Source organism: Lepidochelys olivacea (genome assembly GCF_965140295.1).
Source record: "Lepidochelys olivacea isolate rLepOli2 genome assembly, chromosome: 2".
NCBI lineage: Eukaryota > Metazoa > Chordata > Testudines > Cheloniidae > Lepidochelys > Lepidochelys olivacea.
Genome location: NC_140412.1, coordinates 74,519,274 through 74,543,885, shown reverse-complemented (window position 1 = coordinate 74,543,885; position 24,612 = coordinate 74,519,274). Strand labels below are relative to the sequence as shown.

The 24,612-nt window shown below is 39.5% G+C and overlaps 1 pseudogene across 1 annotated transcript; it reads right to left on the bottom strand.

Moving 5' to 3' along the window:
• Positions 1 to 4,662: 4,662 nt before the first annotated feature.
• LOC311516740 (DNA replication licensing factor mcm4-B-like) lies at positions 4,663 to 24,010 on the bottom strand (annotated as a pseudogene). Its single transcript, XR_014714635.1, has 8 exons — positions 23,941 to 24,010; positions 17,597 to 17,860; positions 15,407 to 15,766; positions 13,122 to 13,249; positions 11,357 to 11,564; positions 9,914 to 10,142; positions 9,369 to 9,502; positions 4,663 to 8,305 (listed from the first exon to the last, which is right to left on the bottom strand). The product of XR_014714635.1 is annotated as a DNA replication licensing factor mcm4-B-like (transcript).
• Positions 24,011 to 24,612: the final 602 nt, after the last annotated feature.

The window sequence follows — 24,612 nt, the reverse complement described above, 5'->3', positions numbered from 1 at the left end:
CAAGTACTCCTTTTCTTTGTGTGCTCATAGTATTCTCTATCTTAAATGTATAGAATGTCTTTCAAACTGGCATGTTTTTTCAAAAATAGAAGAAACTTTTCTTGTGCAATCACTGTAATTGAGAGGTTTCAGAGTAGCAGTGCATCCGATGAAGTGAGCTGTAGCTCACAGAAGCTTATGCTCAAATAAATGTGTTAGTCTCTACGGTGCCACAAGTACTCCTTTTCTTTTTGTAATTGAGATGTTAATTCTCAAAAAGAGAGCCCCTCCTGTGGTCTTGCGATAGTAGTGGGTGGGGGGACTGACTGAGAGTGGTTGCAGATTTTGCTGCTATTGATCAAAGAATATTAACCCAGTGACGCTAACTGTTACATTGTGTTTTATTCTGAGAATAAGATGCATGTTGGTAAACCTCAGTGCTGAAGAGACAAGTTAAAGCAATGCTGTGCAGATTTCTAGGGTCAAAATATAGCCTGCAATGAGAGTAATCAGATGTGCTTGCTTTTAAACAATAGAACACTTCATTTTGAATGTGGAAAAAGGAATTGAAGAGACAAAAGGATGAGAGCAGGTGAAGATCGCAGTTGGTCAGCTTGAAGACACAGCCTCTCAGAGGTGACAGAAACATGCATCCGATGAAGTGAGCTGTAGCTCACGAAAGCTTATGCTCAAATAAATGTGTTAGTCTCTAAGGTGCCACAAGTACTCCTTTTCTTTTTGCGAATACAGACAAATACGGCTGTTACTCTGAAACCTTTGAAAGAACTGTACTTCCTGAGTAGGCTGAGTAAGTATCTGGGAGTCCTTGCTAGTGCTCAATGGTGAATCAGACACCATTTTATTCTCTGATTGGAGAGCTTGCAGTGTTTGAAAACAGCTGCTCAAAAACGTTTTGTGAACAACCTTCTGAATGGCCCATACAGCTGGGGAATTAGCTCAAATGGTAGAGCGCTCGCTTAGCATGTGAGAGGTAGCGGGATCGATGCCCGCATTCTCCATAAACACTTTTTTTGGCTGTGTCAGGGAAGGGAGCAAATAGCAATTAATTACAAAATTTCTTTTCTTTACTCTTCGGTATTCTTGTATGTGATTTTTTTGTTTTAATTTGCATTTCTTATTTCTCAAGACTTGTATGTGCAATAAACAGAAGAAAATGCAATTAATATTTATCTGAAGAAGTCTCATACACAAACAAAGCTATTAAAACACAATTAATTACTTGACTTTTGTTATTGGGAAATCAATTAATACAAAATGATTTGTCCCATTGATTATTTAATAAAAATAACTCTAAAACGTAATCAGAACACTTTAAATGATTACACATATCCCAAAAACCTTCTTTTCTGCTGTTCTCATCTTTCCCCCATGGCTTAATTCCAAAATGAAATACTAAACACTGCAGTTGTAAAGAAATAAATGAATAATATTAAAAACCTTTACTGCCTTCTGTTTGGAAGCTAGATAAAAGGTACATTTTTTCTGTTGTGAGTAGAAAGACCAACACAACAGCAATAACACTGAAATTATGTACAGATGAAATATGAACTATTACAGTAGAATATCATATACTGGAGAAGCACACAGTTTTTGTGGTTATCAACTGCTTTGGCATACTTCTGCATAAAGGGGAATTAGCTCATAGGGTATCCTACTTGCTTAGCATATGGGAAATAGTAGGATTGATACCCATGTTTTCCTGTATGCATTTTGACTGGATTATTTATTCTAAAACTGAAAATCAGTAAAAGAATATAAACACTTTTAACATTAGCTTTATTCAAAGTAAAAACTTTATTTGATAATGACGCAGTCACATGCCACTAGCAGAATTTCTATATTTCTTCCTTCATACTGGGGAGGGGGACAAAAATATAACTGTAAAACAAGAACCAATACACATCTTTGGTATATACCCTAAATGAAGACTAATCATTAACAGGAGCAATGAAAAGCTGTTTTGAATTTGTTTCAGTCCTGATGTGAAGGATTTGTATCTACACTGTACTCTGATTTCTCTTTGAACGTCTGATTTTTATACGTCATATCATGCTCCTGTAAAATTGTTCCGGTACCAACACAAAAAAAATATTTATGCATATAGACATTATTACAATATGAGTGATTAAACAGCCCATCATGTCCATTAAATTCCGCTAAACTAAATAGTTAGCTTTTGAGTTTTTATTTGGCCGATAAACTCCGGTTTCATCAAACAACTTGGTAAATGCTAACCCTCTACAACCTTTGTCCAGCTAATCTGCTCCTGTTTAAATGTACCCGTTCTCAGCACTGTCACCTTTTGAAAAGTGACCATTTCAGGAATGACAAAGAGTCCAGTGGCACCTTAAAGACTAACAGATTTATTTGGGCATAAGCTTTTGTGGGTAAAAAACCACTTCTTCAGGTGCATTTCAGGAATGGTAACTTCATTTACATGCTTGTTTTATCCCTCACTGTATAAAATACAAAGAATTTTTGTTAAGATTGTAAGGATATGTCTACATGACAAAGTTAAGTAGACTTAAGTTACATCAATGTACAGGCACCACTGTAATTAAATTGCTGTGGTGTGTCCACACTATGCTCCTTCTGTCAGTGGAGTACACAAAACTGTATAGTGTAGACATGGTCTAAGATTCACTTACAGCCAGAGATTTTTCAGTATTAGTTTACCCACCCAAATCCAACATGAATGGAAGATCGGACAGGGATAAAGACAGAATCACACATGATCTCTTTTTGAATGACGCATCTGACTATACTTGCATCACTAAGGTCATGTGTACACTACACAGTTTTGTCCACATCAGGCAGCTTACGTTGACCCAACAATGGAGATGTACACATTGTAGTGCTCCTCCCACCATTTTAACTCGCTCGCTACACCAACATAATAAACTATTAGAAGTTAGAGCAACACAGTGTCAGTTGTTACCCCAAAATCTCTGTTATGGAATAATAAGGAGGTGACATATAAATAAGAGGTTTGAGTCCTACCAGCATCTATCAACTGGGAGACTTAGAAATCTGTGTGCCTTCCGCCTGTGTTGCATTGAAATAAAGGATAGAGAGAATGTAACCTCAAAACAGAAAGAAGATTTACTAAGGGATAGTTGCAACTGGGGGTGGAGGGGGGGAGGGGGACAGGTCCACTGAGGGGGATCACTACAAATACCCAAGAATAAATTCCAGCAAGGGGCATAGAGCCCAGACCTTAAACGGTCCCTCGGTTAAACTATTAAGTACCCAAAAAACAATTACTGTCTCTCTTTCACTGTAGAGGGAGGTCACCGGCAGCTGATGGACCATCTCAGAGTCTAAGGAACATCAGAGGATCTGGCTCTCTACCGCCGAAGCAGGAGATCAACAGATCTGGGCTGATGGCAAAGTCTTCACTGGATCCTTTGATAGAATACAGGAATCAGATATCAGGTAAGTATCAAAGTCCTTGGCAGGTATTAGTGACTGAAGTCTTGATCCGATGCCCGTGCAAAGAAACTGGACGTGGCTGCCTCAATGGTGGACAGCCCCTGTGTCACCGCAGACAGTTCCTTATATGCTCTATGTGGCACAAATTCCTAAGGCACACTCTGGCAGACACTGCCCCCAACGTGTTCCAGCCAGCTCTCAGTCCCTCAAGTTCTGGCAGGAAACAGAGTTTTGGTGGGACAATGCCATGAAGAAAGGATACCAAGATGGAGTTCAAACCTTTCCTACAACATGCCCCATCTTGAATTCTTAGACTCCATTTTGAATTGCAGCAACATTTATTATAATACATACCAAAAGTATAACCATACACCAAAAACACCTTACACAGGGTAAACTCTGCATTGCTTATGTTCCACTAAGTGGCCTCCAGGAGATATCTCACAATGCCCACCATGGCCACTGTTCTGAACTGCATCCAGATAGACAGGTGAATACCCCTCCCCTCTTAAAGTCCCAGGAAGTTTTGAACTTGCTTTTTCTGTTTGCTTGGTGTGGCAAGCTCACATAGCAATAGCCTGGTGAAACGAATAGTACAGGCATCAAAATTAGAAACTAGTGATGAACGGAAGTGACATTTTCCCATCTGAACTGCTTTGTTGTTCCATTCCTCCTGACTTTTCTGAACTAATCTTATGACACAATGCTTATTTCCATTAATTTAGCATTTATCCCCTTTTGTGAAAGCATTCCATTTCAGGAGAGTGGAAGTTTGTGCTGTCCCATTGTAATTGCCAATGCTATGTCCTCTAATGGGGATGTGGAAAGTAACTTTAACATTTGTCTTACACCCTTTTGTCAAGGTTCCTTCCCCACTCTAAACTCTAGGGTAAGATGTGGGGACCTGCATGAAAGACCCCCAAAGCTTATTCTTACCAGCTTAGGTTAAAAACTTCTGCAAGGTACAAACTTTGCTTTGTCCTTGAACAGAATGCTGCCACCACCAAGCGTTTTAAACAAAGAACAGGGAAAGAGACTTGGAGATGTCTTCCCCCAAACTATCCCCCCAAGCCCTATACCCCCTTTCCTGGGGAAGGCTTGATAAGAATCCTCACCAATTGGTACAGGTGAACACAGACCCAAACACTTGGATCTTAAGAACAATGAAAAATCAATCAGGTTCTTAAAAGAATTTTATTTAAAGAAAAGGTAAAAGAATCACCTCTGTAAAATCAGGATGGTAAATACTTTACAGGGTAATCAGATTCAAAACATAGAGACTCCCTCTAGGCAAAACCTTAAGTTACAAAAAGACACAAAAGCAGGAATATACATTCCCTCCAGCACAGCTTATTTTACAAGCCATTAAACAAAAGAAAATCTAACACATTTTCTAGCTAGATTACTTACTAACTTTTCAGGAGTTGTAAGGCTGCATTCCTGATCTGTTCCCAGCAAAAGCATCACACAGACAGCCCAAACCCTTTGTTCTCCCCTTCTCTAGATTGGAAAGTATCTTGTCCCCTCATTGGTCATTTTGGGTCAGGTGCCAGCAAGGTTACCTTAGCTTCTTAAACGTTTGCAGGTGAAAGGGTTTTGCTTCTCTCCAGGAGGGATTTTATAGTACTGTATACAGAAAGGTGGTTACCCTTCCCTTTATATTTATGACACCTTTTTACTACTTTATGCATAAAGGAGCCTGAATAAGGTTTTCTTGCTTATTATTGATATTAGGAATGTCAGATCTCGGACATACGAGACTGCTCTTTCATCGCTGTGCATTCCATTCTCCATTTACAGCTAGGTTTAATCACCCACATGGAAGGGTAGCATAAAGACATCTTAATAAGTTGGAGTGAACATTGGATTAATTGAAAACATAACACTATTCCTTTATGGAGACTTCACATGAACAGAAATTCTCAATCTGTTAGAGCAACCATTTGTGGAGATACTTATGCCTTTCTCTTCCCAGTTTTCCCCTTTCTACTGTATATTTTAGGATTGATGTTTGTGATGGGAAAGTATTAGTTCATATAGGGAAAGATCCAATCCTATAATCAGAACCTTCACTAAAGAACAGCTTTCAAATACAATTCTAAAATGTTTCTATAATTTTATTGACCTAGTTACTAATGTGGGACTTGAAAGGTTCTGACCCATCTGTTTGTGTTCACATGTAAGGGTGTCACCAATTATTGTGTACTAAGAATAAATTCTTCAAATAGATCTGGTACTTATGTGTACGATCACATAGAAACTTTAAGAGCCACCTCAAAATAGCATGCAGTGATTTGGAAATTTATTCCCCCGCTCCAGAGAATTTCCAATTTGCTTCCTTCACAGAATAGGGACATTTGAGCAAAAGCATAAGAGTCAAACAAGTGGGAAGCTGCTACCTCTTTCTTCTAAAGATATTCTTTATAACAGTAAGGATTGGAGAGGAATTATTTTCAGGATAATACATTGATTATGAATGCTGTGAATATGAAAACATAGGCTGAAGATCAGGAAAAGGTTTCTGACAGCTTGATTAGACTCCAGCTTAATTTCCCAAAGGAAGTACTATAAGCCTTACTTGCTATTTTTGAAACGGGGGACAAAAATATCAGCAAATGGAGAGTGGGGAATGCTGCTGAATTGAAAGGGAGCTGAAGTTCAAAAGTTGGAAAACACCACATGATTAATTAGTGTTTTGTATTTATTTCAGGGAAAGAAACTTGCCTGGCAGAGTTTTTTAGCAGCATGTTTCAACATGCATTTTAAATTTGTTGTAGGTAAAATGTAGCTTTAGGTTATAAGCAAACGGAGCCTGCTATTTCTGTATAATTCTTTCTGTTCTTGAAGACTGACCTTTACTTTAGGGATTTCTCCTCCAACAGCAGTAACTGGGCATGTTCTGTTTTAATTCAAGTTTTATCAAAATAGCTTTTCATTATTCCTCCTTCCTGGAGAAACCTAACGGAGGAATTGCCGTTGGACCAGTCATCAATTTAGTTCTACATCCTCTCTGATCAAGACCAGTACCAGATGCTTAAAGGAAAAGAGCAAGAAAACATGTTGTGGACAACTTGTAATAAACATCGAAGTTTCTTCCTAACACTTATGAATCACAGGTTGGTTTGTGGTCTGAAGAATAAAGTATAAGGGCTTTAGGTGCCCCCCCGCCTCTTCTAAAATCTTTTATTCATATTAGTGTCTTATCCTAGTAAGCTCTTAGCCTCTGCCATAATGTATTCTACAAGTTAGTAACACTCATTTCTGAATCCTCTCTAGGTATGCTGTATTATTTGACAGGGTGAACCAGAACTGAACTCAGTATTCCAACTGTGGTGTACCATGACTTCAAGGAGTTGACATTTTTGGTAGTATTTTCTATTCCATTCCTTAAGCAGCCTACGCCCTTGTTCAGTTTGACTGCTGCTCCACAGAGACCAGAATTTTTCATTGAACTAAAGACACCCACAACTTTCTTCTTAGTAGTTAATTTAGAACCCAGCAGCCTGTATAAATATTTTACATTATTCCTTCTAACATACATTCCCAGGCATATATCAGCATTAGTTTTTGTGTGCCTAGCTTAAGTGCTACTGCTGACTAACAGTTGTCATTTACAAGTTCTGTCCTCCTTGCTATTTACCCCCTTTCCAATAACTTAGTACTGCAAAACACTTGAATACTTTGCTTACTTTTTTTACTGTACTGAATGTTGATTAATTCAATACAGTAGGATTAAATGATCAGTTTCTAATGTATTGAACGTCTTTAGCTTGTTTTCAGTTTTCTAGAGAAACTTTCTTTTGTCATGTTCAAATACTCTTGATCTCATTTACATGTAGGGAAGCTGTGCATAATCTGAAACAGTGTAAGAACTGACCTTGTGCTCTGAAAGCAGATGAGGAGTATAATTAAATAGCCAAAGGCCACTTTTCCACATCTATAAAATGTCTGTAGTATTAGTGTTATGCCTACATGCTGCATCCTCTGATTTAAATTCCCACTGCAATGGAAGAGAGAAAATGACCGGGAAGATAGTCTGAGCTGTCCTATGAATTATAAATCTTACAGCAATACGAGTTTACTGTAGGAAAATGACCTAATGTGAAACTTGGACTTCATTGTAGCTTGTTATGGTAAAAGTTTAAGTTGAAAGCAGAAAGACATCTTTTAACAGCAATTACAAACATTGATGGGAGGAAGCAGTAATCTGAAGGAAAAGGAAAAATGGTTACTTGGTTCTTTTAAACTGCTAGAAAACAAAATGAAGTCTGTTTGCAGTTGCTGGACACTGGGTTGAAGTGTTCGCCAAGATTTAGCTTCACTTTTTGAAATGCATAGAAAGGCAAATAAGCTATTAATAAAACCAGTGGATTTTAATTTCCAAAAGTCACAAGCACTAATCTCTCTGTAGTAAAAATACTACAGCATAATCTGCACTGATTTAAAGATGCATTTATATCAAAAAGCAGTAGTTCTAGATGAATTTTGACATTTGGGCTTTAAAATGCATAAAAATTGTGAGCTTGTTTTACCAAGCACTTTATTGAAAATACATGAAATGTTAGTAACCCATTTTATTGAAACAAATATAGCGGTGTTTAATTTAACCTTTTTGCAGTCCTTCAGAGAATCTAGTTATTTACAGTGCCGACAGTGGTGTTCACCAACAGGTCATCATCATGAATTTTGCCACAGAGAATAATATTCTTAAACGTGATACAGGTCTCAAGGGAAATACATGGAAAAAACAGTAAAACTCTGCTGTTAAGTTTGCTGTAATGAAATGCTATCTAACAGTCTTTCCAGTAACAGTCAAGAAGTCATCATCAGCCAAGGCACGAAGTGCTTCTTCAAACATTTCTTTAGTGACAGCCTTAAAGAAAAGAGAAAAGTTTGAGAACATATACAAAAGGCTATGTTACAAAGCCCCAAAGAAAAATCATGGGATTCTGCTTGTCTCACCAACTTCCATGACAAGTTTGCCAGGTTTTAGGTAAAAGTTTTGTCTTTTTAAGCTGTGAAATTCATCCTGGAATGCAACAGTTAAAGTGGGTTCTTTCTGGCTTGTGCATCCTCAATGATAATAAGAGATTCTGCGATCATGGCTTACGATTTTGTTGATGTGCAAACCAGAATAGACACCTATAGCTGACAAGAATAATCAGCTTATTTTTGTTAGCAAGACAAGCATGTAAGTAATCAAGATCTCTTCTATTCCACAGGTGGAACTTATGTCTATGAAGGAAACACTAACTGAAACCAGAATTAAGCTAGTTAATCAGGAACACCTAATGACCAACTGACTAGCAGGCTCATCTTATACCTATTGATGTGTCAGGTGGACAACAAGTAAATAGATTCCAAGGCCAGAAGGCTCTACTGTAAACACTGATTACCTGTATAACAAACACATACATACAATTTCTAGAGCGTATCTTTTAGAAAAACATCCAACCTTGATTTAAAAATTGTCCAACTTCCATTAGATCATATTATATCTTTCTCTGCTAGATTGAAGAGCCCATACTTAGTATTTATTCCCCAGGTAGATACTTAGACTACAATCAACTTACCCTTAACTTTCTCTTTGTTAAGCTACATAGACTGAGCTTTGAGTATCACTTTAAGGCATGTTTTCAAACCCTTTAATCATTCTCAGGGGTCTTCTCTGAACCCCCTTTAATTTATCAACATCCTTCTTGAACTGTGGGCACCAGAACTGGACAAGTATTCCAGCAGCAGTTACACGAGTGCCAAATACAGAGGTAAAATGACCTCTCCACTGTTACTCGAGATTTCCATTTAGTTTTCCTAGTCAACTGAGATACAACTATAATAGGTACTGAGGACGCTGCTGAGTACACAGAAGATCCCCCAGGAGACGGAAAAGTTTTTAAAAAAAATCAAAGTAGTATACAAAGAAAGCAGAAACGTACTGCGTCAGACTGTGCATGGAGATCATCAAAAAGCTGTTGGTATTTTAGAGCTGGTGTTTTATCCTTTGACTGGATGAGCTTCTTCAAAGCTTGAGCCAGCTCCTCCTTACGTTTACGGGCTGTGGCACTTATCCCTTGGAAAAAAGTACAGAGAATTTACAAAGGATATAATGTTGACTGTCATTTCTGCTTTAAATATGAGAATGTCAACATTAGAAACTGAATTCTTTGTAGCCGAAAGAGGGCTAACAATATAGGCTGCTGTATCAACTGTTCACCTAAGGTATTAGCTATGTTTGGGGAAAGTTTTGCAGATTTCAAGTGAAGTTTTTCAATTAAAAATCGGATTTCATTGTAAAATGAATATACTGACCTTGACATTACATCCAGGTTTGACATTTATTACCTGGATTGCTCAATATCCAATCTGAAGCATTTACAAATCCACAAACCAATCACTGAAGATAACATCACCAAACTGAAATAGCATAGTTTTCTCAAGCCAGACCCATTAGATACTAATTTATCCTTATGTGAGCACAAACCTGTAGTGAGAATGGATATGTCCACAATGTCAGTTCTTGGATCAGTAGCAGACTGTTTCAGAGCTTCCTGATGGAGTCGTTTTGCTGCTTCAACATCAATTGTTTCAACTTTGTTGGAAAAATGTACTTTAGCATGAGCTTCTGCCAGACGGATCAAAGACTCAAGCTGTCTGGGATATACAGAAACCATTCCTCTACCACTGCCAATCTTTCTCACGTCCACATAAGCCTGAAGGAGAAGGAAGGGGGGGAATGTTTTATGTATGAGTAATTCACAGATGTACTATGTAGGATGTATCCAGACTTCATCCTTCAGAGGATCATCAGCCTGGAAAAAAAATTCCAAATATTGTGTATCCCCTTAAATATAAATGCCATATACATCTTCACTATTTCCCTTGCCATGACTGACATCTACCACAGCTAGTAGGTTTCTCCTTGTGCTTGATCCTGTACAAGGCTATAATAAACTGGGCAGATTATTCCTGCACCCTACACAGTATCTTTGGGGATCATTGTATTAAATTGATGAACGTTAAACTCTTCCAGAGAAGTTCCACTCCTCGTGGTGGTTTGCATAGACTGGGTCAGGCTGTGTTATCCAGGAAACAAAGGAAGGGCTTTGGTGTAAAAGGATGAACATGACTCATGGCCTTCGTTTTGATTCAGCAAATGGACATAACTCGCTGCCCAAGGGGAGGCCCCACCTCTTTGCGGAAAGGTGGAAGGGAGGTGGGCCCACCAGCCTCCCCATTTGGAAAATTAGTGACCTTTAGTGTGAATTTAAATCTGTTTACTGTTTGTTTTCTCTATAATGCTTTTGCCCTGTGGATAAATGTTTATTTGGAAGAGCTGTGCGGTGACAGGTAAAAATCACTATTATTGTCCTCTGAGAAAGCAATGCACGCTTGCTGGGGATATCACAGTGGATGGCAGGGATCTGTGCAGCCTTAATATCCCCCGTCAGAAGGGTCCCTATACAGAGACAGGTGATGGCTGGAGACTTGACTGGGTATTTCCAGAGTGAATCATGGAGGGGGAAATACAGTTGCAGTTACCATGAAACTAAGACAGTTATTAATGTTAAATCTGGTCTCAAAGCACAGAAGAATATGTGGAATGCTAAAGCCTATCACTACTATCTGTACAGGTATATCTATAAAAAAGCATGAGAAAGTTCAAGTTCTACTGAAATTATGTGATAGTTCTGTAAGAGTATGGGAAACCTGCTCAGGGACAGACTGGTTTGCACAGAATGACTTCTATGCAGGATTAAAAGGAAGGAGAATAGTCAATACAGAATATAGATTTTAAAAAGATTTCAAGAGCCTAATAAAGGAAATGGTTTACACAGTTCTGGTACATCTTATCCCCCAGGAAGATTTTTTTCCCCCCCTTCTTTTTAAATCACGTACTTTAAATTTCACATCCACAACTTTTTACCTCAATAAGGGCCTGAGTTGCTTCTTCACTTAGTCTAGGGTTAACATAGCTACGAGCATACGCAATGTAATCCCTCAATACTGCTATGTCCATGTACTCTTCTTCCACCAGCTCTTCACTTTGGTAGAACAGCGCAACCAAGTGGTGAGCAAGACGTCTGTCATATGCTTCATCACGCAGGTCCAACATTAGAAAGATCAGATCAAATCTGCATGGAATAAAGATTCAATACTTAGTGCATAAACTTTTTCCACCATTTACACTACTTGGTTTCATGATTTTGATCAAGTGGAAGCTGTGTGAAATCTAAAATCTGAAATTTTATTCGTTACATCATGAGTACCGGATACTCTCAAGATGTAAAAAAGGAGGAAAAAAAAATATGATTTTGCTTTCAGTCTACAGAGCTGAGTATTTGAAGGCAGAATGTTTTCAGAGGGCTTCCAACTATGGAATTTTCTCCCATCATTTGCCTAAGAATGTCTGAAGGCTGGGACCTTCCACGCATAGCGTAAACTTCATTTATTCAAGCTTCTGCCTGATGAGGTGATGGAGTCTACATATGCTTACAGTTTGATCTTGAGGGGGAATGTATTTGAAGTTTGTCTACTTAATGTATTGAATAATTTCTGGGTGCAACTGTATTCTGAGAAGGATGCGATAGGCATATTTTTAGTCATATTTCAAAAGATGACAACTACCTGTAATTTATTAAATTAATGGAATTAGACACTTAATCATCCATAGTTACTTATTTTCTACACTGCCTAAAAGAGTTCTAGGTGCCTCATGGTATGAGGTATGGTACATATTTTGAGAGGTTAAAAAATCTTAATTTATCATCAATAAGCTCAGGCCTATAAAAAACAGAAAATAGGGTGACACTTGACATAAGAATACAAACCATACACTTGTATACTATTATATTTGGCTTCCTAATTTGTAAAGCATGCAATGGCTGAAAGACTCATTTTTATGCTCTTCTGAAGATGTGATGCCTCTATCATTGTTCATTAAACACTTACTCCAGCTACTAACACAGCTTGACAGGAAGAAAAGGCAACTGAGGGTATGTCTACACTGGAGCGGAGGTGTAACTTCCAGCTTGGGTAGACATACCCAGGTTAGCTCTGAGTTAGTGCGATAAAAAAGGAAGTGTTGCTGCCCTGGCAGAACTGGCTAGCTGCCTGTGTACGCACTGAAGAGTTTCAGATGGGATCATGCCTGGAGCACCTATCCTGTCCCACTGCTTGCACTGATGTGGCTACACTTCTATTTTTAGCACTGTGGCTTGATGACCATTACAGCAGGTATATCTACTTGAGCTGGAAATTACACTCCACCTCCAGAGTAGATACATGTCCTTAGAACTAAATGTAAAATACTCGAGATTTGAAAATGCCAGTGCCTGTGCAGTGATACAAAATCTTGAAGCAAACAGAACAATGGACACAACAAAACCTTAGAGACAGTGCCGAATCCCATTATTCAATACCAAGCACTATATGCTAGAAACTGGTCAGCCATTTACAGTCCTCTGCTAGAGTATTAGTTAACAACATTACTTTTAAAGTAAATTTGGAAAAAGCTTTTGCTTTCTACATTGCAAATGTCACCCCCAATCAACATGTTCCTGCGCACACACACACACACACACACTTTTTATATTACATATACACACACACAAAATAGGGAGACAGAGAGAGTGGTTTTGTAAAAAACCAACCAAGCATGCATCATGGAAACATAAGTCTAATTGTAATACCTGGATAACAACGTATGAGGAAGTTGGATGTTTTCAATAGTAGTTTTCTTTGGATTCCACTGCGACTCTATAGGGTTAGCGGCTGCTAGGACAGAGGTGCGAGCATTCAGTTGGCAAATAATTCCAGCCTGTCAAAAGGAAACGCATTTGAGAGCAAACAACCTTTCCTAGCGGAAGGAAGATTCCAGCAGCTATGTTAAGAGCCCCAAGACTTGCTTCTTCTAACAAGAAAGACTTTAAAGAATTAACTCTTGCTGGGTTCACCAAAAATGCTTTATAAAAAGGGTTCTCTAGATCAAGAGAAACAACCTCATTACAAAAGCTTGGGTACAAAATGGAACAAGGTTATCTGGAAGGGGTATTACATGCAGCGTGCAGCCATATATGCTGAGTCTGCAACATGCTGAATGTTGTCACTGAAATACAGCTCCAACATCTATACTCTTACTCAACTTTGAGGTTGTATTTCTGTCAACAGTCTTCTCTCTAGTTCCTACATTACCTTTCCAATTGTACTGCAGTGTGTGTGGAGCCTGGCTGGCGGATGGTGGCGTGAGGACAATTGTGGGGGGGGACGTGGACACAGGTGTTCCTGGGGGCACGGGGTGTGGCAGTTGGGGCATCGTGGTGGCAGTGAGGCTGGTTGATACTGGGCCTGGCAAACGGGCACAGACTGGTGGGACTGCATGGTCTTGCAGGTGTGGGATGGTCTTGCAGGGCAGCAGAGATCAAAACACTGAGCAGAGCAATCAGGGCAGGCATTGTGGGATATTGGCAGAAGCCAGTTCTGTGACAAAGCAATCAGCCGTGTCTACACTGGCTCTTTGTCAACAATAAATGGAGGAAAAAAGACAAAAAAGTCTCGTGAAGGGGCGAAAGATTTTTGTCGCCAAAACTGGGTGTTTTTTGTAACAAAAGTCCCATTGTAGTGTGTACGCTCTTGCTGTTTTGTCGCCAAAAGGCAGTTTTTGGCGACAAAACTTGGTTGTGTAGACAAGGCCTGAGAAAGCCTTATACAAGTAGTTCTACTAACTTCAGTAGGATTGTTTGCTAACAATTTACTTGGCATGAGTAAAATTTTGCAGAATTGGGTTCTTGTTTTTGACACTAACAGCACTGGAGTTTTATATTAAGGGTTGTTCAACCATTCTGCCTCATGCTTGATCCCAATTATGTTCTGACATGGCTGTAGTTTAATCATTACGTACTTGATTTTGGTAATTAATTGATCTTTAAATATTCATGGTAAATAGGCCTAATGGCCTGTGATGGGATGTTAGATGGGGTGGGATTTGAGTTATCCAGGAAAGAACTTTCTGTAGTATCTGGCTGGTGAATCTTGCCCATATGCTCAGGATTTAGCTGACTGCCATATTTGGGGTCGGGAAGGAATTTTCCTCCAGGGCAGATTGGAAGAGGCCCTGGAGGTTTTTCGCCTTCCTCTGTAGCATGGGGCACGGGTCACTTGCTGGAGGATACTCTGCTCCTTGAAGTCTTTAAACCACGATTTGAGGACTTCAGTAGCTCAGACATAGGTGAGAGGTTTTTTGCAGGAGTGGGTGGGTGAGATTCTGTGGCCTGCGTTGTGCAGGAGGTCGGACTAGATGATCATAATGGTCCCTTCTGACCTTAGTATCTATGAATCTATGAACTATCTTATTTCCTCATTAGGGCTCTCAATTAATCACAGTTAACTCATGTGATTAACTCAAAAAATTAATTGTGATTAATCCCAGTTTTAATTGTACTGTTAAACAACAGAATGCCAATCAAAATTTATTTAATGTTTTGGATATATTTCTACATTTTCATATACAGTGTATTCTGTGTTGTAACTCAAATCAAAGTGTACATTATTTTTGATTACAAATATTTGCGCTGTAAAAATGATAAACAAAAGGTAGTATTTTTCAAATCACCTCATACAAGTACTGTAGTGCAATCTCTTTGTCGTGAAAGTGCAACTTACAAACATAGATTTTTTTGTTACATAACTGCACTCAAAAACAAAACAATGTAAAACTTCAGCGCCTACAAGTCCACTCAGTCCTACTTCTTGTTCAGCCAATTGCTAAGACAAACAAGTTTGTTTACATTTACGGGAGATAATGCTCCCCTCTTCTTATTTACATTGTCACCAGAAAGTGAGAACAAGCACTTTTGTAGCCAGCATTGATATGCCAGATATGCTAAACATTCGTATGCTCCCTCATGCTTTGGCCATAATCTTTTTAATCGTTTGACAGCCCTATTAATCATCCAACAGATATTAACTTGGGTCTTACCTAGGCAATAGAAAGAGTCTGTTGTTCCATTACTTCATGCAGTACTGATCTTGTGCTTTCATTCATTTTATCAAATTCATCAATGCAGCAAATGCCATTATCACGGAGAACCAGAGCACCTGTCTGCAGAACCAGCTGCCTTGTCTCTGGTCCTTCATTACATACGCAGTGAAGCCTACTAGAGCCCTTCACAGATGTGTACTGGCCTCAAGGAACCAGGTTACAGACATATTGAAGCAGCTGTGATTTACTAGTGCCAGGATCACCACAGAGAAGAAGGTTTATCTCAGCACGAAAACTGCCTCTTCCGGTATGACTGAAATCTTTTCTTGATCCCCCAAACAGCTGAAGCAGAATGCCCTATAAAAATAAGAATTTTTCCAAATCAGACACTAAAGTTCTTGATAATTACATGAGCCAATCTCTGACTGAGTGAACTGAAATGTTAAATGAAAATTGTTTGAAATCATTAACAGAACACATGTAAAGCTGGAGTACTGTTTTCTGTCAAGTATCACTAAAAAGGGTTGTGGAGTTCTATCTTTGAAGCGTCAAAGATTTTGCAGGTCAAATCTGCTTAGATTACTTTTTAAAATAAATCGCCAGCTCTGCAAAGTCAATTTGGAATTTAAACACTGAGCTAGGTTCTTTCTGGATCTCTTATCAACAAAGGCTCTACAGTTGGTGTGCTGCTGTATAAAAGAAAGGTGACCATGTCTGACCCCTGTTGCGCAATTCTGATAAATCTTGTACATGTGTCATGAAAGGTATCATTGGAAAAGTTATAGTCTGCTAAGTATGATTATCCTGTTTGTATGCATGTATCATCATTGTATATGAAGTTATGAAACTTAGCTGTGTGTCTGTATCTCAAACCTGTTGTGTTTCTGGGTAACACCCCCTAGACAGATTTACATCAAGGCTAGCCAGCCTGCTTGATGGCCCATTAAGGAGAATCAGCTCTTCTAGGGACCCCTCCTGAGATCCCTTCAGGCAGCACCTAGGCACTGAATGCCTCATGACTCAGCAAGGCACATGACCCAGCACACCAAGTTTGTGCCAGTAACTTACCATATTTCAAGTTCCCAAAACGAGGACAGTGGGGGCTTGGGGGCAGGAGGGGATGCAAGGGGATGGACCAATCAGCTGCAGATGCAGGCGAGGGACCCAGTCGGGAAGCAGACCAATAGCAGCAGCTGCAGAACAGTCTGGATTGTAACAGCTCCATTCCTGCAGCACATACACAAATGACTTTTCTCTGGCTTGCCAGCATGGGCTCAAACCACATTAGAGATTCAATATTTACCCTGAATAATTTAAAATATTGTTTCCCCAAAGGGGCAGCGTGTACCAGACTCTAGCTGAGATCAATGCCAAATATGTTATATTATTAGCAAAAACACAAATAATTTTAGAAGTAACATCCCAGACAGAAGGATGCTTAGAGCGGAGAACTGGAAACATAAGTCCATCCAAAGCAAACTGAATAGCTTTCCATGCAGGTGCCTGTGTAGAATATTCAAAGTAAAATGAAGAAATCCTTGAATGGGCACAATTATCTATAACAATACAAACAATACTGAAAAATAGATGGACTTATTTGGGGCAGCCGATAATAGGCTACCTACACAAGCATTTCTTTGGCTACCCCAGGGCACGAGTGCACATACAAACCAGTAAGCTTTTAAACAGTAAGCTACTCTCAACCTGAACTATAGTGGTGTTACTGCCCCACTATAATAATCAAAGATTTAGAGCCCTACTCAGTGGATGGTCTATAATGTTTCCCAAGGTTTGTTAGTTGTGACTGCATTTCTCAGTTATCTGGATCCTGTTGGAGAGTAGAGAGATGGCCAAAGAAAGCAGAATTACTGGCTGGCCAGTTTCCTTAAAGCCAGCCAGTAGAAGAGGAGAGTGAAGGTAAAGGCTTCCTTTCCTATTACCTGAAACCCCTGTTGCATTATCTAAAGTTTTCTGATTCCCGAGGCCCTCTGATAACTGAAACTTACTGTAAATAAAACTCAAATTTTATTCGGGATGTATTCAAATACACAAAGGCCTCTTATTTTTCTGTATTTGAAAGACTCCATATAGAGTATCATTTCCAAAAAAAAGTGTATATTTTAAATGGAGATGTGCATTTATACTATCTAGTCAGGTGTTCCGATAGACTTGTAAAATTTTGTTTACCTTTTTGATATCTTCATGTTCATAAATGCTTGGAGCCAGAGCCAAAGAAAGTCTTTCATAAATGTCTGGTTTTCTGGAGAGCTCTTTCAGCATTTCCACACGTTCCTCTGCAAACATTTTCTGCTCAGTTTCTTCATCATCAACACCATGCAAACGTTTTGAATCGGTTTTACGGTAATGAATGACATCAATGTGGGTTTTAATAGACTGATTTTACATTGCTCACTCTTGGATTAACTCGAACAGGAACTGCTCTGTAGATATCTAAAAAAACCCCCCCACAGAATTACAATTCAGATACGAAATCAAAAATAAGCTTAGCTCAAACGCTGAAGGTTTAAGGGATTTATCTACATTTTTATTTTTCACTTCGATTTTCAGATTGGTTCTACAGAATTAGCCACATCACGGAGCAGCAATTCTCTAGAAAGCTTTCCAAAAGTTGAAATGCTTTGACCAGGCTATGCTTCTCCTGATGTCAATGTTACTTGTGCTTTTGTCATTGAGGCCCTGATCCTGCAAACACTTAAGCATGTGTTTACCTTTACTAACATGTCTCATGATTTCAGATGGGCCACTCGCAGTAAAGTTGTGGCCTTAAGTTTTTACAGGATCATGACCTAAAGTGCATTGGAAAATCCTGCCCTTATAGCCTAACTTTAGCCTGCTCGATTTTGGCTTGCACATACAAGAAGTTGACAATTGTGTTGGTGCACTGAAAGTCTAAACAACTTTTTAGTATCAACAATGAAGCAATCTTGTTTTGAAGCAGCAATGATTTTATGCTAGTAAGAGAAAAGGTTATTAAAAACTCTTTTAGTCTGATACTGCAAACAAACACGTAAATTTAAACATGAGTAGTACTATTTAAGTACATCGGACTGTTCACATGAGCAAAGTTAGGTACCTGGTTAGGCAACTGCAGTATCAGGATCATAATTTTCAGTGTTTGGTCTATAGCAATTTTGTAAAATTTAAATTAGACTAGTGACATTAAAGAAAGCACTTATAGTTAATTCATTATAAATTCTAACCCAAAGTTTCAAAAGCAGTTTTTAAATTAGTTTCATAAAGCCTCAACCCAATTTAAATTGCATTAATTGAAATAATTTCAACATGCTTCCTCATCTGTTCAAGAACTAAAAACTAAGTACATGTGAGCTTTTCAGAAGCTGTTCCATGATAAAGATGCTTGTTTCCTTTTGAAGTATAGGTTAAGAGATGTAATCATTAAATTTTAGAAATTGTATAATACAAACATGGCAAAAATATATATGCCTTTCTGTCTACAAAGACAGTACCTATTGGCAGCTGTACTTACACTATTGTTGATTTTAGAAAGGGGAAAATATTCAGAACTCTAAAGGTATTTTACACCAAAACTAAGGTATCACTATATAAATCAGACAGTATTTCTGCTTCACAGTTTTCAGTCACCAATTATGATGTACTCAGTTAATATTCAACAGACACTATTCCAGACCAGGGTGGATAAAAATCAATGATTAAATAAAAATAAATAAATAAATAAATAAATTCCGACTTTTTTGATAAAATGCTTTTTGAGGAAAAAGATCGTTTTAATGAAGATACATTATAGCTCAAAGATATCTTGTTATGGAATATGGATGATATATTCATGTAATGTTTAAGAAAAGTTTTGTAAATGAGTTCCAATAATTCATGGATTAGAGACCCAATTTTATGGGATTCCACGGGCTTCTGTATAAATTATTTAGGTTAATCTTTCTATCTACCCAATGGGACAGTGCTCAGTCTAGAAGATACCATCAGAGATGCTTAGTTTTGCAGTTCTCAAACTGTGGATTTGTGTCTACCGAGATAACATGCTTGTTAACAGCAAAAATATTTTTAAATAAATAAATAATATATACAGGTGAGAAACAACAGACCTCAACTCTATTGTCCCTCCGCAAATTTGTGTACACAGAGTCAATCCCTTACTGCTCTGTAAAAGTGCAAAGTTTCAAAAAGTTCAATGAATAGAAGATTGCTGGGGGCAGAATAGATCTGGACAAAGAGAAGAAGTCTGGAGATAAATGTGAGAAGCAAGGGACATATGCTTGTTTTGTTAAAATACTGTATGTTTGCTGTTGAAGAAAAAAAATCCAGAATACTTAACATTGTTGTTTTAGTTAAATAAAACAATTTAAATGTCTGTCTAGTGACGTTCTCCTTCTAATATACCATGGCAAGAAAATCCTCCAAATATTAATGATTAACCTGTTGAATTGGAGATAGTTCACCACCCAATGACTTCATAAATATCTGCTTCAATTACCTTTGGTAAATGAAATAACCAAACAATCATTCATTTTCTGATACAACCTTAAAACTAATCTGAAAAGTTTTCAAAATAAATCAGTTTTTAAAAATGTATAGTGTGTACCTTCTAAAAATGAAACCTACATCTATCTCTGAGTTGTGAAGAATATGCATTAAGGTTATAACAACCAACAAGAATGCACTTTTATGTAAAAAACCATGATTAAATTGAGTCTTCTTGACTAGTAATTTAAATCATGATTTAAATCTATTTGATTTAAATCAAATCCTCCCTGATTGCTCCATAGCAAAACTATGAGCAGCAGCAGAATCAGACTCTGGAGCTATTTGCAGGCAGAGGAGGGACTCAAAAGAAAGGCAAGGAAAAGAATTGCAAAGGCAGCCCCATGGTTGCAGTTGTAGCTAGGTATATAACAGATTTAAGACAGGCACAGAAAGACTGATAAAGATCCAGTGTCCACTACTTTGTCATTCTGGGATTCAGCCTTGAGCTTATTGTCTTTTAAAGCTGTCTGCTTCCTCCACACACCTACATGGCAGAGAGAAATAAGCTGGAGCACTGAGCAGGATCCATGGACTACAAACTGGGAGGAATTCCAGAACAATATACCTTGTCAACAAATTTGGTGAGTGGAATGAGGAAGCCTTCTGAGCTTCTCATGGGAATTTGCCTTTGGAGAGCAGCAACTACTTCCTCCCTGAGCTCTTTGGTATCTGTCTCTGGCTATGAAGCATCTGGTAAATACTTTAAGACCTTTATGTAATAAAATATATTTTATGCAGAAGTTTGTATACACAAATGTTATACTATCTTTCTAGATATTTAGAGAAGTGCTTAAGCACTGGGGTGTGTAGCTATAAATACTGCTCCCTCGTTGAGCAATAATCTTAAACAATTACATACTAATTTATGCTTAAGTAATGCAATTAAAAAAAAAACCTGAACTCAACTGGAAGAAATCCTTTAAAAAAGGCCTGCTGTTACCTGTGGATAGCAGATCAGCTGTCTGTATAGATTTGTGTTGAAAGATCTCAGATGGTCACAGTTTACGTTTAGAAATGGTTCCCCAACCATATTGATCTGCAAGATGTTTAAAAACGCCACATTAAATCACCAGCATTGAAGTCTGAAAAACAAGTTAGTTTTAGCTGTATTACAGTATTACTTCCTCAAGTCGATGCATATAGAGTGGTTCATTAAGATCCAAGCCAACATTCTCTTCCTCTTTAGCTAATGGATCAAGAAAATGCTGAAGAAATCTCTGAATATTGAGAATAAGATAAAAAAAGTTATATTTAAGAGTGCCCAAAGGGACAGAGCTGTGATTTCACTACTACACCATTCCTACACTGGATGACATTTTCATGGCTCAAATTACCTTCAAAAATACTCTCTATATTGCAGCTACTCAAAAACTCCCAAAGGGTAGGGATACCCCTAATGCATCCCCCTACAGGATATTTCTCTCATGCACACTACAAGTTCCTTAATTCCAACAATATTTTTCAAAATTTCACACAGTAAAGCAAACCAATTACTTTGAAAAAGCCTTATCAAGCTATTATCCCTTTTTATCGAACTAATTTGTAATTATTTTATAAATACAAGTTAAAAAACACTTTTGGGAACAGGATAACATGCTAAACATATTACTACTAAAAAAGTATATGAAATTTTACTGGGGATTTTAACCTCTATTACATCCTAATGCCTACAAACCTTACTCCTGAACCAAAATCCGAACATTGTACAGAACTTACTAACAGAATAAAAAGAGCTTTCCCAAAAAGCTTACCATCCAAGTAGAAGACAAGAGACAACAGATGGATACAAACAGGGACATACAAACAAACAGGGTTACAGTATTGGTCAGTATGACAGACAGTGGCCTCAGCACACCCGCAGCCTAGCTGTTGTAAAAAGAGAGCCTTAAGAAGAGCTTTAGAGAAGAGTAATAAGGTAGCTTTATAGATATTTATAGGGAACTCCTCCTGTAAGGGAGGAGCATGTAAGGGGCAGCTTGGGAAAAAGCACAAAGACACTTATTTGAAAATTTAACAAATGGACAATAGAAGGGTCCAACTAGAAAAGAAAGTAGACTCTCTCAATAGTTAATAAGAGTTGATGGGTAAGGTGGGGATAAGCCATGACATACCTTGAAAGTGAAGACCAAGTAGCTTATGCTCAATGCAACTGAGAAGGGGGAGCCAGTGAAGAGATGGAAAGAGAGGGGCGATCTGCTCAAAACAACATACTAGGAAAACATTTTTGGCAACATTCTGAACTGGCCTAAGCAGGGCAAGATTTGATTTGTTAAGGCCAGAGAAAACGCTGTTGCAGTAATCAAGAGGAGAGTTTTAGGCCAGGTCTACACTACAGACCTATACTGGTACAACTACATTGCTCATGGCTGTGCTTTAATGACAAAAAGCTGCTTTTATTGTTCTTCCCTCGGTGTTAGCCCTGCAGAGGAAACATGGGTGAAAGTAAGTTAGACTCCATCTGTTCTTGTGCATCAGCTGCTTAGGCCTAGACTGTCAGGGATGTGAAAAAGCCACACTCCTGAATGTGGCTAGGAAGATCCAACCCTGGGTGTAGATGCTCACAGGTGGGCAGCTACGGTCACTTGGGGAGTAGAGTTCCCTCAGCATAGATGGTGCCTATGCTACGGGCCAGGGTTACAGCAGCACAGCTATGCCACACCAGTACTGTACAGTCATAAATGATCCGGAAAAAAGGGCTAAACAGTGTGGTGGCAACGTTTACAGATGATACAAAACTACTCAAGATAGTTAAGTCCCAAGCAGACTGTGAAGAGCTACAAAAGGATCTCACAAAATTGGGTGACTGGGCAACAAAATGGCAGATGAGAGTCAATGTTGATAAATGCAAAGTAATGCACACTGGAAAACATAATTCCAACTATATATATAAAATGATGGGGTCTAAATTAGCTGTTACCACTCAAGAAAGAGATCTTGGAGTCATTGAGGATAGTTCTCTGAAAACATCCACTCAATGTGCAGTGACAGTCAAAAAACCTAATAAAATGTTGCGATTCATTAGGAAAAGGATAGATAAGACGACAAAATATATTGCCACTATATAAATCCATGGTACGCCCACATCTTGAATACTGCGTGCAGATGTGGTCACCCGATCTCAAAAAAGATATATCGGAATTGGAAAAGGTACAGAAAAGGGCAACAAAAATTATTAAGGGGATAGAACGGCTTCCATGAGGGGAGATTAATAAGAGTGGGACTTTTCAACTTGGAAAAGAGACGACTGAGGGGGGATATGATTGAGGTCTATAAAATCACGACTGGTATGGCGAAAGTAAATAAGGAAGTGTTATTTACTCCTTCTCATAACACAAGAACTAAGGGTCACAAAATGACATTAATAGGCAGCTGGTTTAAAACAAACAAAAGTATTTTTTCACACAACTGCACAGTCAACCCATGGATCTCATTGTCAGAGGATGTTAGAATCATAGAATATCAGGGTTGGAAGGGACCCCTGAAGGTCATCTAGTCCAACCCCCTGCTCGAAGCAGGACCAATTCCCAGTTGTGAAGGCCAAGACCATAATAGGGTTCAAAAAAGAACTAGGTAAGTTCATGGAGGATAGGTCCATAGATATCTACTAGCTAGGATGGGCAGGGATGGTGTCCCTAGCCTCTGTTTGCCAGGTGACAGGGGATGGATCACTTGATGATTACCTGTTCTGTTCATTCCCTCTGGGGCACCTGGCATTGGCCACTATCAAGAGAGGACACTGGGCTCCATGGACCTTGGTCTGACCCAGTATGGCCGTTATGTTCTCTGCACGGTGCACATACCCTTGCTAAGCACCAAACAGAGAGCCGGGGGGGGGCTGCCCACATTCCCCCCTCCGGGCATTGCTTGGCCTGCCGAGGCCTTCCCGGCCGGACGCTCATCTCCTAGTGGAGTTTGCAGGGCTGCGGCCGCAGTCAGCTGCCCCCGACTCAATCCCGACGCACCTCCACCCGGCGGGGAAAAACTGCACTTACGAGTCGGCGGGTTGCTGCCCCGCCCGCGCTTGCTGCCGCGGCGGCTCGGTGTGGAGGCCGGCGAGGACATGACGCTGCTTCACCGGCGGCTGCTGCTCCCTGCGCGGGTGGAGAGAGAGAAACTGAGGCAGAGCCACCCCCCTCCCCGCCGGCCCGGAGCCCGCACCGAGCCCCCTCTCCCGCGAGCCCGCCGGCCCCGCGCCCTGCACCGGGAGCAGGCAGCCCTGCTCCGCGCCGCCCCCCGGCACCTGCTCCGAGCCAGGCTCTGAAAAGTTACAGCGAATTAACTGCACAACACGGAGCCGCCCTCTTCAGCGCCGCGAGCCCCCCGCCCCCCCATCCCATTCGCGCGCAGATATTCGCGGGAGGGGGGGGATGGCGGCGTCTCGCGCTCGTACCCCGCTTTTCTTCCGCAAGCACCTTCGGCCAGCCCATGAACCCCAAGAAAATTCCGCGCCAAACCGGACACGTGGGTGGGCTCTCGCGGGTTTTCCTACCATTAGTTGCCCAGAAGAGCCCAACTCGGCGCAGAAAGGGGGATGTAACCAATCGTCTAGGTTCCCGGTACGGACGCTCGCACTCTAAGGGTTCCCTGAGCCTCTCTGCCGGGACAGAGCAAACTCTGACAGGAGCCCGATTCTCCCACAATACAGGGAATTCACCCACGTAGAG